The following is a 12500-nucleotide window of genomic DNA, read 5'->3' as shown; positions in this document are numbered from 1 at the left end:
CACCCGCTCCGCTGCCTGAATAGGACCACTGAGAATCACAGGACGTCTCGGACTCACGCGAAAGAGTTTCAAGGACAAAGAGAAGGGCGCGGCCAAGGAAGAAAACACCGGGAGCTGCGCCGACACCCTCTCTCTGACTCGCCGTGTGCATGCCCGTCTTGTCACCAGCGACAGAAACGAGAGGAAACCCTGAAATAGCCTGAACACCAGCCTCTCTCTATACTGGGCCGACCCGGGGACTCCCACTACGGACGCGAGTCACCAAATCGGTCGTACGGGCCCACTGAGCGCACGACACAGGGGAATCTCGTTGCAAACACTGCGTGTGCATACGTTGCTCACAAAGCTCAATGGGGTCACAGGCCCTGACCCGCTCAGAGGCACCTGTGTGACAAGACAACAAATGGAACTCGCTGGAATGTTTCTGCTGTCTTGTCATTTTAGACGGACCCACTGAGCGCACAACACAGTGGAACTCTCTGACAAACACTGCTTGTGCGTTAGCCCCAGTAAACAACTCAGTGGGGTCACAGGCCCTGACCCGTTCAGAGGCACCTGTGTGACAAGACAACAAATGAAACTCGCTGGAATGTTTCTGCTGTCTTGTCATTTTAGACGGACCCACTGAGCGCACAACACAGTGGAATCTGACAAAACACTGCTTGTGCATTAGCCCCAGTAAACAACTCAGTGGGCTCACAGGCCCTGACCCGTTCAGAGGCACCTGTGTGACAAGACAACAAATGGAACTCGCTGGAATGTTTCTGCTGTCTTGTCATTTTAGACGGACCCACTGAGCGCACAACACAGTGGGATCTGACAAAACACTGCTTGTGCATTAGCCCCAGTAAACAACTCAGTGGGGTCACAGGCCCTGACCCGTTCAGAGGCACCTGTGTGACAAGACAACAAATGAAACTTTAAAGACGCTGGCATGTACGTCTTGTTTCTGCTGTCTTGGACGGGCCCACTGAGCGCACAACACAGGGGAACTTGGTGCAAACACTGCGTGTGCATAAGCCATAAAACACAAGCTCAGTGGGGTCACAGGCCCTGACCGGTTCAGAGGCACCTGTGTGACAGACAGCAAATGAAACTTAGACGCTGGAATTATTTATATGTTTCTGCTGTCTGTCTACGATTTCAGATTCACACTTAGAGTTTTTTGTCATTAAGTCATAAAAGCCACAAAACCATTTTAATATGACTTTCCAATACTCTTTGAAAGGTCTCTATATTGATAAAATGAGCCTTTTAGCAAAGTAACACTTTTCGGGCATTTTCAAAGTGCTCCCGCTGAGTGAATTTTGTTCTGAAAATCGTGTTCCCGAAAATCTCCGGGCACCCCGCCAACCCCCCCTGCCAGAAATGACAAGTGTCAAATCAGCGGGTCAAACGGCCACCTCTATCCGACCAGGAGCACCCAAATCGCCGCAAATGGCACTTTTTTTTTTCTTCATCGGGACTTCCGACTAGGTTAATGATTTCCCAAGCTGCAACTCATAAACTATGTCCTGAGACACTTGCCAGAAATGACACATGTCAATTTGGCGGTAGCAACTCACTTTCCCAAGCCGGAAAGCATCACCCGAGGCCGGCGTGAAGCGGCCGAATCTTTTCTCACCGGACTTCCGTGATTTGGTTAATCATGTCTCGAAATCAAAAAATGCACATGTCAATTTGCCGGGAGCAACTCACTTTCCCAGGCCGGGAAGCAACACCCGAGGCCCGCAAAAGGCGGCCGAATATTTTCTCATCGGACTTCCATATTTTGGGGGTTGGATTCTCTCCCGCATTCCAGCCCCCTGGCCACGGGTCGCTCATTCACTTTCAGCCCGGGCCTTGCCAATTTGGTTAATCAGTTAGCCATGCACCAGACTCGGCCTCGCCTTTTTCATTTATGGTTAATGATGTGCCCAGGCTGGGACTTAGTCTCTCCAGCAGCCAAAACTTTTCACTGGTTAATGAGGTGCCCAGCCCGGCACTTAGTCTCTCTCCCCAGCAAGCTTACTTGGTCGGCCGACATTTGGATCCATTTTCGGGGCTTAATCGGGTCGAATACGGTCCCTTACGCAAGGGGAGCCGAAGCCCCGGCCTCTGCCAGGCGTCAGGCTGCCGTTTTTTAAGCCCGACCAAAAACCCGAAAATTGGTTAAAAATGGAAATAAATTTCCACCCAAAAAGGGTTAAAAGTCGGTTGGACGGCAGCCCGGGTCGGTCTCTGCAGACCTGGAGGCCCTAGACAGTAATCTGGAAAACAGACCAAGTCTCGAAAAACCACCTCCTACCATTCTCCAGGTACCCCGCCAATCCCCCCTGCCAGAAATGACAAGTGTCAAATCAGCGGGTCAAACGGCCACCTGTATCCGACCAGGAGCACCCAAATCGCCGCAAATGGGCCTTTTTTTTTTCTTCATCGGGACTTCCGTCTTGGTTAATGAGTTCCCGAACTCCAACTCATAAACTATGTTCGGAGACACTTGCCAGAAATGACACATGTCAATTTGGCGGTAGCAAATCACTTTCCCAAGCCGGAAAGCATCACCCGAGGCCCGCGTGAAGCGGCCGAATCTTTTCTCATCGGACTTCCGCGTTTTGGTTAATCATGTCTCGAAATCGTTAAATGCACATGTCAATTTGGCGGGAGCAATTCACTTTCCCAAGCCGGAAAGCATCACCGGAGGCCCGCTTAAAGGGCCCGAATCTTTTCCCATCGGACTTCCGTGTTTTGGTTAATGATGTCTCGAAATCATAAATGGCACATGTCAATTTGCCGGGAGCAACTCACTTTCCCAGGCCGGGAAGCATCACCCGAGGCCCGCAAAAGGCGGTCAAATCTTTTCCCTTCTGTACTTCCAGTACAACTTTGAACGGCCATATCTCCGCACTCCCGCGTCGGAGCCAAGCCGTTCTTACACCGTTAGACGCGGCTTCCCGTGCCCGTTCGAATGCCGCCCTGCTCGGCGGAAAAGGAGAAAATTTGTATTTTTCGGCCGATTTCTGGAAAAAAATTTCCCGCTCTGAACTCGGATTTTTCGGCTTTAATCGTTTCGTATACGGTCCCTTACGCAAGGGAGCCGAAGCCCCGGCCTCTGCCGGGCGTCAGGCTGCCGTTTTTAAGCCCGACCAAAAACCCGAAAATTGGTTAAAAATGGAAATAAATTTCCACCCAAAAAGGGTTAAAAGTCGGTTGGACGGCAGCCCGGGTCGGTCTCTGCAGACCTGGAGGCCCTAGACAGTAATCTGGAAAACAGACAAAGTCTCGAAAAACCACCTCCTACCATTCTCCAGGTACCCCGCCAATCCCCCCTGCCAGAAATGACAAGTGTCAAATCAGCGGGACGGATTTGACTTTTGTGACCGACCGCCGGAACTTTTTTCGGCTACAGGCAGTCAAATTTTTCTCCTTCCGGACTTCCAGTACAACTTTGAACGGCCATATCTCCGCACTCCCGCGTCGGAGCCAAGCCGTTTTTACACCGTTAGACGCGGCTTCCCGTGCCCGTTCGAATGCCACCATGCTCGGCGGAAAAGGAGACATTTTTTTTTTCCGGCCGTTTTCGGGAAAAAAATTTCCCGCTCTGAACTCCGATTTTACGCCTTTAATCGATTCGGAGACGGTCGCTTACGCCAGGGAGGCGAAGCCCGGGCCTCTGCCGGGCGTCAGCCTGCCGTATGTAAGCCCGTCCGAAACATGAGTTCCCACTTTTGGTTATCCAGTTGTCAATTTTAAAATTTCAGTTAATGAGTTGCCTCCTTGGTTAATCATTTGTCGCTCTGACATTTGGTTAACCAGTTGCCGATGTTCAAATTTCAGTTAATGAGTTGCCTCTTTGGAATTTCAGTTAATGAGTTGGCCCTTTGTTTACTCATTTGTCCCTGTGTCTTTTGGTTAACCAGTTGTCGATGTTCGAAATTCAGTTACTGAGTTGCCTCCTTGGTTAATCATTTGTCGCTCTGACTCTTGGTTAACCAGTTGTCGATGTTCGAAATTCAGTTACTAAGTTGCCTCCTTGGTTAATCATTTGTCGCTCTGACATTTTGTTAACCAGTTGTCGATGTTCGAAATTCAGTTAATGAGTTGCCTCCTTGGTTAATCATTTGTCGCTCTGACTCTTGGTTAACCAGTTGTCGATGTTCGAAATTCAGTTACTGAGTTGCCTCCTTGGTTAATCATTTGTCGCTCTGACTTTTGGTTAACCAGTTGTCGATGTTCGAAATTCAGTTAATGAGTTGCCTCCTTGGTTAATCATTTGTCGCTCTGACACTTGGTTAACCAGTTGTCGATGTTCGAAATTCAGTTAATGAGTTGCCTCCTTGGTTACTCATTTGTCGCTCTGAGTTTTGGTTAACCAGTTGTCGATGTTCAAATTTCAGTTAATGAGTTGCCTCCTTGGTTAATCATTTGTCGCTCTGACATTTTGTTAACCAGTTGTCGATGTTCGAAATTCAGTTACTGAGTTGCCTCCTTGGTTAATCATTTGTCGCTCTGACATTTTGTTAACCAGTTGTCGATGTTCGAAATTCAGTTAATGAGTTGCCTCCTTGGTTAATCATTTGTCGCTCTGACTCTTGGTTAACCAGTTGTCGATGTTCGAAATTCAGTTAATGAGTTGCCTCCTTGGTTAATCATTTGTCGCTCTGACTTTTGGTTAACCAGTTGTCGATGTTCGAAATTCAGTTAATGAGTTGCCTCCTTGGTTAATCATTTGTCGCTCTGACATTTTGTTAACCAGTTGTCGATGTTCGAAATTCAGTTAATGAGTTGCCTCCTTGGTTACTCATTTGTCGCTCTGAGTTTTGGTTAACCAGTTGTCGATGTTCAAATTTCAGTTAATGAGTTGCCTCCTTGGTTAATCATTTGTCGCTCTGGCTTTTGGTTAACCAGTTGTCGATGTTCAAAATTTCAGTTAATGAGCTGCTCTTATGTTCTATGATTTCCTACCTTGACAACTCATTAACCAGTGTTTCAAACAATGCACCAGGCCATTTGACGACCCCAACTCGGTTCCACAAGCGGGAAAGCAGCACCCCAAGGTCCGGTAAGGGGGCCGAATACACTCCCATCCGGAATTCCGTCCCAAATGTGAATGACAAGTTTTCAGTTAATCAGTTGCCTGCTTGGTTACTCATTTGTCGCTCTGACATTTGGTTAACCAGTTGTCGATGTTCAAATTTCAGTTAATGAGTTGCCTCTTTGAAATTTCAGTGAATGAGTTGGCCCTTTGGTTACTCATTTGTCCCTGTGTCTTTTGGTTACCCAGTTGTCGATGTTCGAAATTCAGTTAATGAGTTGCCTCCTTGGTTAATCATTTGTCGCTCTGACTCTTGGTTAACCAGTTGTCGATGTTCGAAATTCAGTTAATGAGTTGCTCTTATGTTCTATGATTTCCGACCTTGACAACTCATTAACCAGTGTTTCAAACAATGCACCAGGCCATTTGACGACCCCAACTCGGTTCCACAAGCGGGAAAGCAGCACCCCAAGCCCCGGTAAGGGGGCCGAATACACTCCCATCTGGAATTCCGTCCCAAATGTGAATGACAAGTTTTCAGTTATTCAGTTGCCTGCTTGGTTAATCATTTGTCGCTCTGACATTTGGTTAACCAGTTGTCGATGTTCAAATTTCAGTTAATGAGTTGCCTCTTTGGAATTTCAGTTAATGAGTTGGCCCTTTGTTTACTCATTTGTCCCTGTGTCTTTTGGTTAACCAGTTGTCGATGTTCGAAATTCAGTTACTGAGTTGCCTCCTTGGTTAATCATTTGTCGCTCTGACTCTTGGTTAACCAGTTGTCGATGTTCGAAATTCAGTTACTAAGTTGCCTCCTTGGTTAATCATTTGTCGCTCTGACATTTTGTTAACCAGTTGTCGATGTTCGAAATTCAGTTAATGAGTTGCCTCCTTGGTTAATCATTTGTCGCTCTGACTCTTGGTTAACCAGTTGTCGATGTTCGAAATTCAGTTACTGAGTTGCCTCCTTGGTTAATCATTTGTCGCTCTGACTTTTGGTTAACCAGTTGTCGATGTTCGAAATTCAGTTAATGAGTTGCCTCCTTGGTTAATCATTTGTCGCTCTGACTCTTGGTTAACCAGTTGTCGATGTTCGAAATTCAGTTAATGAGTTGCCTCCTTGGTTAATCATTTTTCGCTCTGACATTTGGTTAACCAGTTGTCGATGTTCGAAATTCAGTTAATGAGTTGCCTCCTTGGTTAATCATTTGTCGCTCTGGCTTTTGGTTAACCAGTTGTCGATGTTCAAAATTTCAGTTAATGAGTTGCCTCTTTGAAATTTCAGTTAATGAGTTGGCCCTTTGGTTACTCATTTGTCCCTGTGTCTTTTGGTTTACCAGTTGTCGATGTTCGAAATTCAGTTAATGAGTTGCCTCCTTGGTTAATCATTTGTCGCTCTGACACTTGGTTAACTAGTTGTCGATGTTCGAATTTCAGTTAATGAGTTGCCTCCTTGGTTAATCATTTGTCGCTCTGACTCTTGGTTAACCAGTTGTCGATGTTCAAAATTTCAGTTAATGAGCTGCTCTTATGTTCTATGATTTCCGACCTTGACAACTCATTAACCAGTGTTTCAAACAATGCACCAGGCCATTTGACGACCCCAACTCGGTTCCACAAGCGGGAAAGCAGCACCCCAAGGCCCGGTAAGGGGGCCGAATACATTCCCATCGTGAATTCCGTCCCAACTGTGAATGACAAGTTTTCAGTTAATCAGTTGCCTGCTTGGTTACTCATTTGTCGCTCTGACATTTGGTTAACCAGTTGTCGATGTTCAAATTTCAGTTAATGAGTAGCCTCTTTGAAATTTCAGTTAATGAGTTGGCCCTTTGGTTACTCATTTGTCCCTGTGTCTTTTGGTTACCCAGTTGTCGATGATCGAAATTCAGTTAATGAGTTGCCTCCTTGGTTAATCATTTGTCGCTCTGACTCTTGGTTACCCAGTTGTCGATGTTCGAAATTCAGTTAATGAGTTGCCTCCTTGGTTAATCATTTGTCGCTCTGACATTTGGTTCACCAGTTGTCGATGTTCGAAATTCAGTTAATGAGTTGCCTCCTTGGTTAATCATTTGTCGCTCTGGCTTTTGGTTAACCAGTTGTCGATGTTCAAAATTTCAGTTAATGAGTTGCCTCTTTGAAATTTCAGTTAATGAGTTGGCCCTTTGGTTACTCATTTGTCCCTGTGTCTTTTGGTTATCCAGTTGTCGATGTTCGAAATTCAGTTAATGAGTTGCCTCCTTGGTTAATCATTTGTCGCTCTGGCTTTTGGTTAACCAGTTGTCGATGTTCAAAATTTCAGTTAATGAGCTGCTCTTATGTTCTATGATTTCCGACCTTGACAACTCATTAACCAGTGTTTCAAACAATGCACCAGGCCATTTGACGACCCCAACTCGGTTCCACAAGCGGGAAAGCAGCACCCCAAGGCCCGGTAAGGGGGCCGAATACATTCCCATCCGGAATTCCGTCCCAAATGTGAATGACAAGTTTTCAGTTAATCAGTTGCCTGCTTGGTTACTCATTTGTCGCTCTGACATTTGGTTAACCAGTTGTCGATGTTCGAAATTCAGTTAATGAGTTGCCTCTTTGAAATTTCAGTTAATGAGTTGGCCCTTTGGTTACTCATTTGTCCCTGTGTCTTTTGGTTAACCAGTTGTCGATGTTCGAAATTCAGTTAATGAGTTGCCTCCTTGGTTAATCATTTGTCGCTCTGACTCTTGGTTAACCAGTTGTCGATGTTCGAAATTCAGTTAATGAGTTGCCTCCTTGGTTAATCATTTGTCGCTCTGACATTTGGTTCACCAGTTGTCGATGTTCGAAATTCAGTTAATGAGTTGCCTCCTTGGTTATTCATTTGTCGCTCTGGCTTTTGGTTAACCAGTTGTCGATGTTCAAAATTTCAGTTAATGAGTTGCCTCCTTGGTTAATCATTTGTCGCTCTGGCTTTTGGTTAACCAGTTGTCGATGTTCGAAATTCAGTTATTGAGTTGCCTCCTTGGTTAATCATTTGTCGCTCTGACTTTTGGTTAACCAGTTGTCGCTGTTCAAAATTTCAGTTAATGAGCTGCTCTTATGTTCTATGATTTCCGACCTTGACAACTCATTAACCAATGTTTCAAACAATGCACCAGGCCATTTGACGACCCCAACTCGGTTCCACAAGCGGGAAAGCAGCACCCCAAGCCCCGGTAAGGCGGCCGAATACATTCCCATCCTGAATTCCGTCCCAAATGTGAATGACAAGTTTTCAGTTAATCAGTTGCCACCTTGGTTCATCATTTGCCACTCTGACTTTTGGTTTCCCAGTTGTCAGTTTTCACATTTCAGTTACTGAGTTGACTTTGTCTTTCTCACTCTGTGTATCTCTATCTTCTCTCTGTCTCTCTCAGTGTATGCGAGTGTCTGTGTGTGTTCCACTGCCGCCCGGCCAACCGGGTCCAAAGGCCCGCCACGTTACACACGAAAAACCCCGGTCTCGCTTCGGAGCGACGGGCACCCGGCTTCTCGGTGTCGGACCGACTCCGTTCAGATACCGTTGGATGCCCCTTGCCCCTGGCTTGCTCTGGCAGCCGGCGCGTGCAGGCCGCCCCCTGCCCCGCCGTCTCAGTGGTCGGAAAGCGGTCTCCAGCCAACGGCTGTACCTCGGCCGCGGAAAGAGGCAGCTACACAAGCGAGGTACTGCTCTGTGCGGCCCCGCCACCCCGTTCAGCTGCCGTTGTCCCCGACCGGATCGGACTTTCCTTCCCGACGTTATCCCCGATAAGCTGCCGCTGACCGACGGCCCGTCAGCCGCTGCGGGACGGCGACACTTTCCCGAACTCGCCCGGGGCCACTTCGGCAATATAGTGTGCGCCGGAGCCGGGGCTTTCCAACGAGCCATCCCCGAACGAAATCGGACACGGGAGTCGGGAGCGACAGGCGTTCGACTGGTGCCGGGCAACCGGGTCCAAACGCCCGCCTTGTTAAACGCACGTACACCCCAGGCTCGATTCGGAGCGACGGGCACCCGGCTTCCCGGTGTCGGACCGACTCCGTTCAGATACCGTTGGATGCCCCTTGCCCCTGGCTTGCTCTGGCAGCCGGCGCGTGCAGGCCGCCCCCCGCCCCGCCGTCTCAGTGGTCGGAAAGTGGTCTCCAGCCAACGGCTGTACCTCGGCCGGGGAAAGGGGCAGCTACACAAGCCAGGCACTGGTCTGTGCGGGCCCGCCACCCCGTTCGGCTGCCGTTGATGCGGACCGGATCGGACTTTCCCTCCCGAAGTTATGCCCGATAAGCTGCCGCTGACCGGCGGCCCGTCAGCCGCTGCGGGATGGCGACACTTTGCCGAACTTGCCGGGGTCCAGGCCGATAATATAGTGTGCGCCAGCGCCGCGGCTTTCCCACGAGCCCTCCCTGACCGAAATCGGACACGGGAGTCCAGAGCGATAGGCGTTCGACTGCCGGCCGGCCAAACACAGGCAATCTCCCGTCGTTGCGGACCCGCTCCAGGACAACCGGGTCCAAACGCCCGCCTTGTTACACGCACGAAAACACCTGCCTCGATTCGGAGCGACGGGCACCCGGCTTCCCGGTGTCGGACCGACTCCGTTCCGGTACCCTTGGATGCCCCTTGCCCCTGGCTTGCTAGGACAGCCGGCGCGTCAAGGTGGGCCACCGCGGCTCCGGCTCAGCAGTCGGAAAGCGGTCTCCAGCCAACGGCTGTACCTCGGCCGGGCCAAGAGGCAGCTACACATGCCCACTACTGGTCTGTGCGGCCCCGCCACCCCGTTCAGCGTCAGTTGACCCCGACCGCATCGGACTTTCCATCCCGAAGTTATCCCCGATAAGCTGCCGCTGACCGGCGGGGCGGCAGCCGCTACGGGACTGCGACACTTTCCCGAACTTGCCGGGGTCCAGGCCGATAATATAGTGTGCGCCAGTGCCGGGGCCTTCCAACGAGCCCTCCCTGGCCGAAATCGGACACGGAAGTCCGGAGGCAAAGGCGTTCGACTGCCGGCCGGCCAAACTCAGGCATCCTCCCGCCGTTGCGGACCCGCTCCCGGACAACCGTGTCCAAACGCCCGCCTTGTTACACGCACGAAAACACCGGGCTCCATTCGGAGCGACGGGCACCCGGCTTCCCGGTGTCGGACCGACTCCGTTCCGGAACCACTGGATGCCCCTTGCCCCTGGCTTGCTAGGACAGCCGGCGCCTCAAGGTGGGCCCCCGCGGCTCCGGCTCAGCAGTCGGAAAGCGGTCTCCAGCCAACGGCTGTACCTCGGCCGGGGAAAGGGGCAGCTACACAAGACAGGTACTGCTCTGTGCGGGCCCGCCACTCCGTTCGGTGGCAGTTGACCCCGCCCGGATCGGACTTTCCTTCCCGAAGTTGTCCCCGATACGCTGCCGCTGACCGACGGGGTGGCAGCCGGTACGGGTCGGCGACACTTTCCCGAGCTTGCCGGGATCCAGTCCGATAATATAGTGTGCGCCAACGCCGGGGCTTTCCAACGAGCCCTCCCTGGCCGAAATCGGACAAGGGAGTCCGGAGCGAAAGGCGTTCGACTGCCGGCCGGCCAAACTCAGGCAACCTCCCGCCGTTGCGGACCCGCTCCCGGACACCCGGGTCCAAACGGCCGCCCCGTTACACGCACGAAAACACCGGGCTCGATTCGGAGCGACGGGCACCCGGCTTCCCGGTGTCGGACCGACACCCTTCCGGTACCACTGGATGCCCCTTGCCCCTGGCTTGCTAGGACAGCCGGTGCGTCAAGGTGCGCCCCCGCGACTCCGGCTCAGCAGTCGGAAAGCGGTCTCCAGCCAACAGCTGCACCTCGGCCGGGGAAAGGGGCAGCTACACAAGCCAGGTACTGGTCTGTGCGGGCCCGCCACCCCGTTCAGTGGCAGTTGACCCCGCCCGGATCGGACTTTCCTTCCCGAAGTTATCCCCGATAAGCTGCCGCTGACCGACGGGGCGGCAGCCGGTACGGGTCGCCGACACTTTCCCGAACTTGCCGGGATCCAGTCCGATAATATAGTGTGCGCCAGCGCCGGGGCTTTCCAATGAGCCCTCCCTGACCGAAATCGGACACGGGAGTCCGGAGCCAAAGGCGTTCGACTGCCGGCCGGCCAAACTCAGGCAACCTCCCGCCGTTGCGGACCCGCTCCCGGACAACCGGGTCCAAACGCCCGCCCTGTTACACGCACGAAAACACCGGGCTCGATTCGGAGCGACGGGCACCCGGCTTCCCGGTGTCGGACCGACTCCGTTCCGGTACCACTGGATGCCCCTTGCCCCTGGCTTGCTAGGACAGCCGGCGCGTCAAGGTGGGCCCCCGCGGCTCCGGCTCAGCAGTCGGAAAGCGGTCTCCAGCCAACGGCTGTACCTCGGCCGGGCCAAGCGGCAGCTGCACAAGCCCGCTACTGGTCTGTGCGGCCCCCCCACCCCGTTCAGTAGCAGTTCACCCCGCCCGGATCGGACTTTCCTTCCCGAAGTTATCCCCGATAAGCTGCCGCTGACCGACGGGGCGGCAGCCGCTACGGGACTGCGACACTTTCCCGAAGTTGCCGGGGTCCAGGCCGATAATATAGTATGCGCCAGCGTCGGGGCTTTCCAACGAGCCCTCCCTGACCGAAATCGGACACGGGAGTCCGGAGCCAAAGGCGTTCGACTGCCGGCCGGCCAAACTCAGGCAACCTCCCGCCGTTGCGGACCCGCTCCCGGACACCCGGGTCCAAACGGCCGCCCCGTTACACGCACGAAAACCCCGGGCTCGATTCGGAGCGACGGGCACCCGCCTTCCCGGTGTTGGACCGACTCCGTTCCGGTACCCTTGGATGCCCCTTGCCCCTGGCTTGCTAGGACAGCCGGCGCGTCAAGGTGGGCCACCGCGGCTCCGGCTCAGCAGTCGGAAAGCGGTCTCCAGCCAACGGCTGTACCTCGGCCGGGGAAAGGGGCAGCTACACAAGCCAGGTACTGGTCTGTGCGGCCCCGCCACCCCGTTCAGCGTCAGTTCACCCCGACCTGATCGGACTTTCCGTCCCGAAGTTATCCCCGATAAGCTGCCGCTGACCGACGGGGCGGCAGCCGGTACGGGTCGGCGACACTTTCCCGAACTTGCCGGGATCCAGTCCGACAATATAGTGTGCGCGAGCGCCGGGGCTTTCCAACGAGCCCTCCCTGACCGAAATCGGACACGGGATTCCGGAGCGAAAGGCGTTCGACTGCCGGCCGGCCAAACTCAGGCAACCTCCCGCCGTTGCGGACAGGCTCCCTGACAACCGGGTCCAAACGCCCGCCCAGTTACACGCACGAAAACACCGGGCTCGATTCGGAGAGACGGGCACCCGGCTTCCCGGTGTCGGACCGACTCCGTTCCGGTACCACTGGATGCCCCTTGCCCCTGGCTTGCTAGTACAGCCGGCGCGTCAAGGTGGATCCCCGCGGCACCGGCTCAGCAGTCGGAAAGCGGTCTCCAGCCAACGGCTGTACCTCGGCCGGGCCAAGAGGCA

This window comes from Somniosus microcephalus, unplaced genomic scaffold (genome assembly GCF_052327205.1).
Source record: "Somniosus microcephalus isolate GS21.2 unplaced genomic scaffold, FLI_Smic_1.0 scaffold1300, whole genome shotgun sequence".
NCBI classification, from domain to species: Eukaryota; Metazoa; Chordata; class Chondrichthyes; order Squaliformes; family Somniosidae; genus Somniosus; species Somniosus microcephalus.
Note: the sequence above shows the minus strand (reverse complement) of the source record.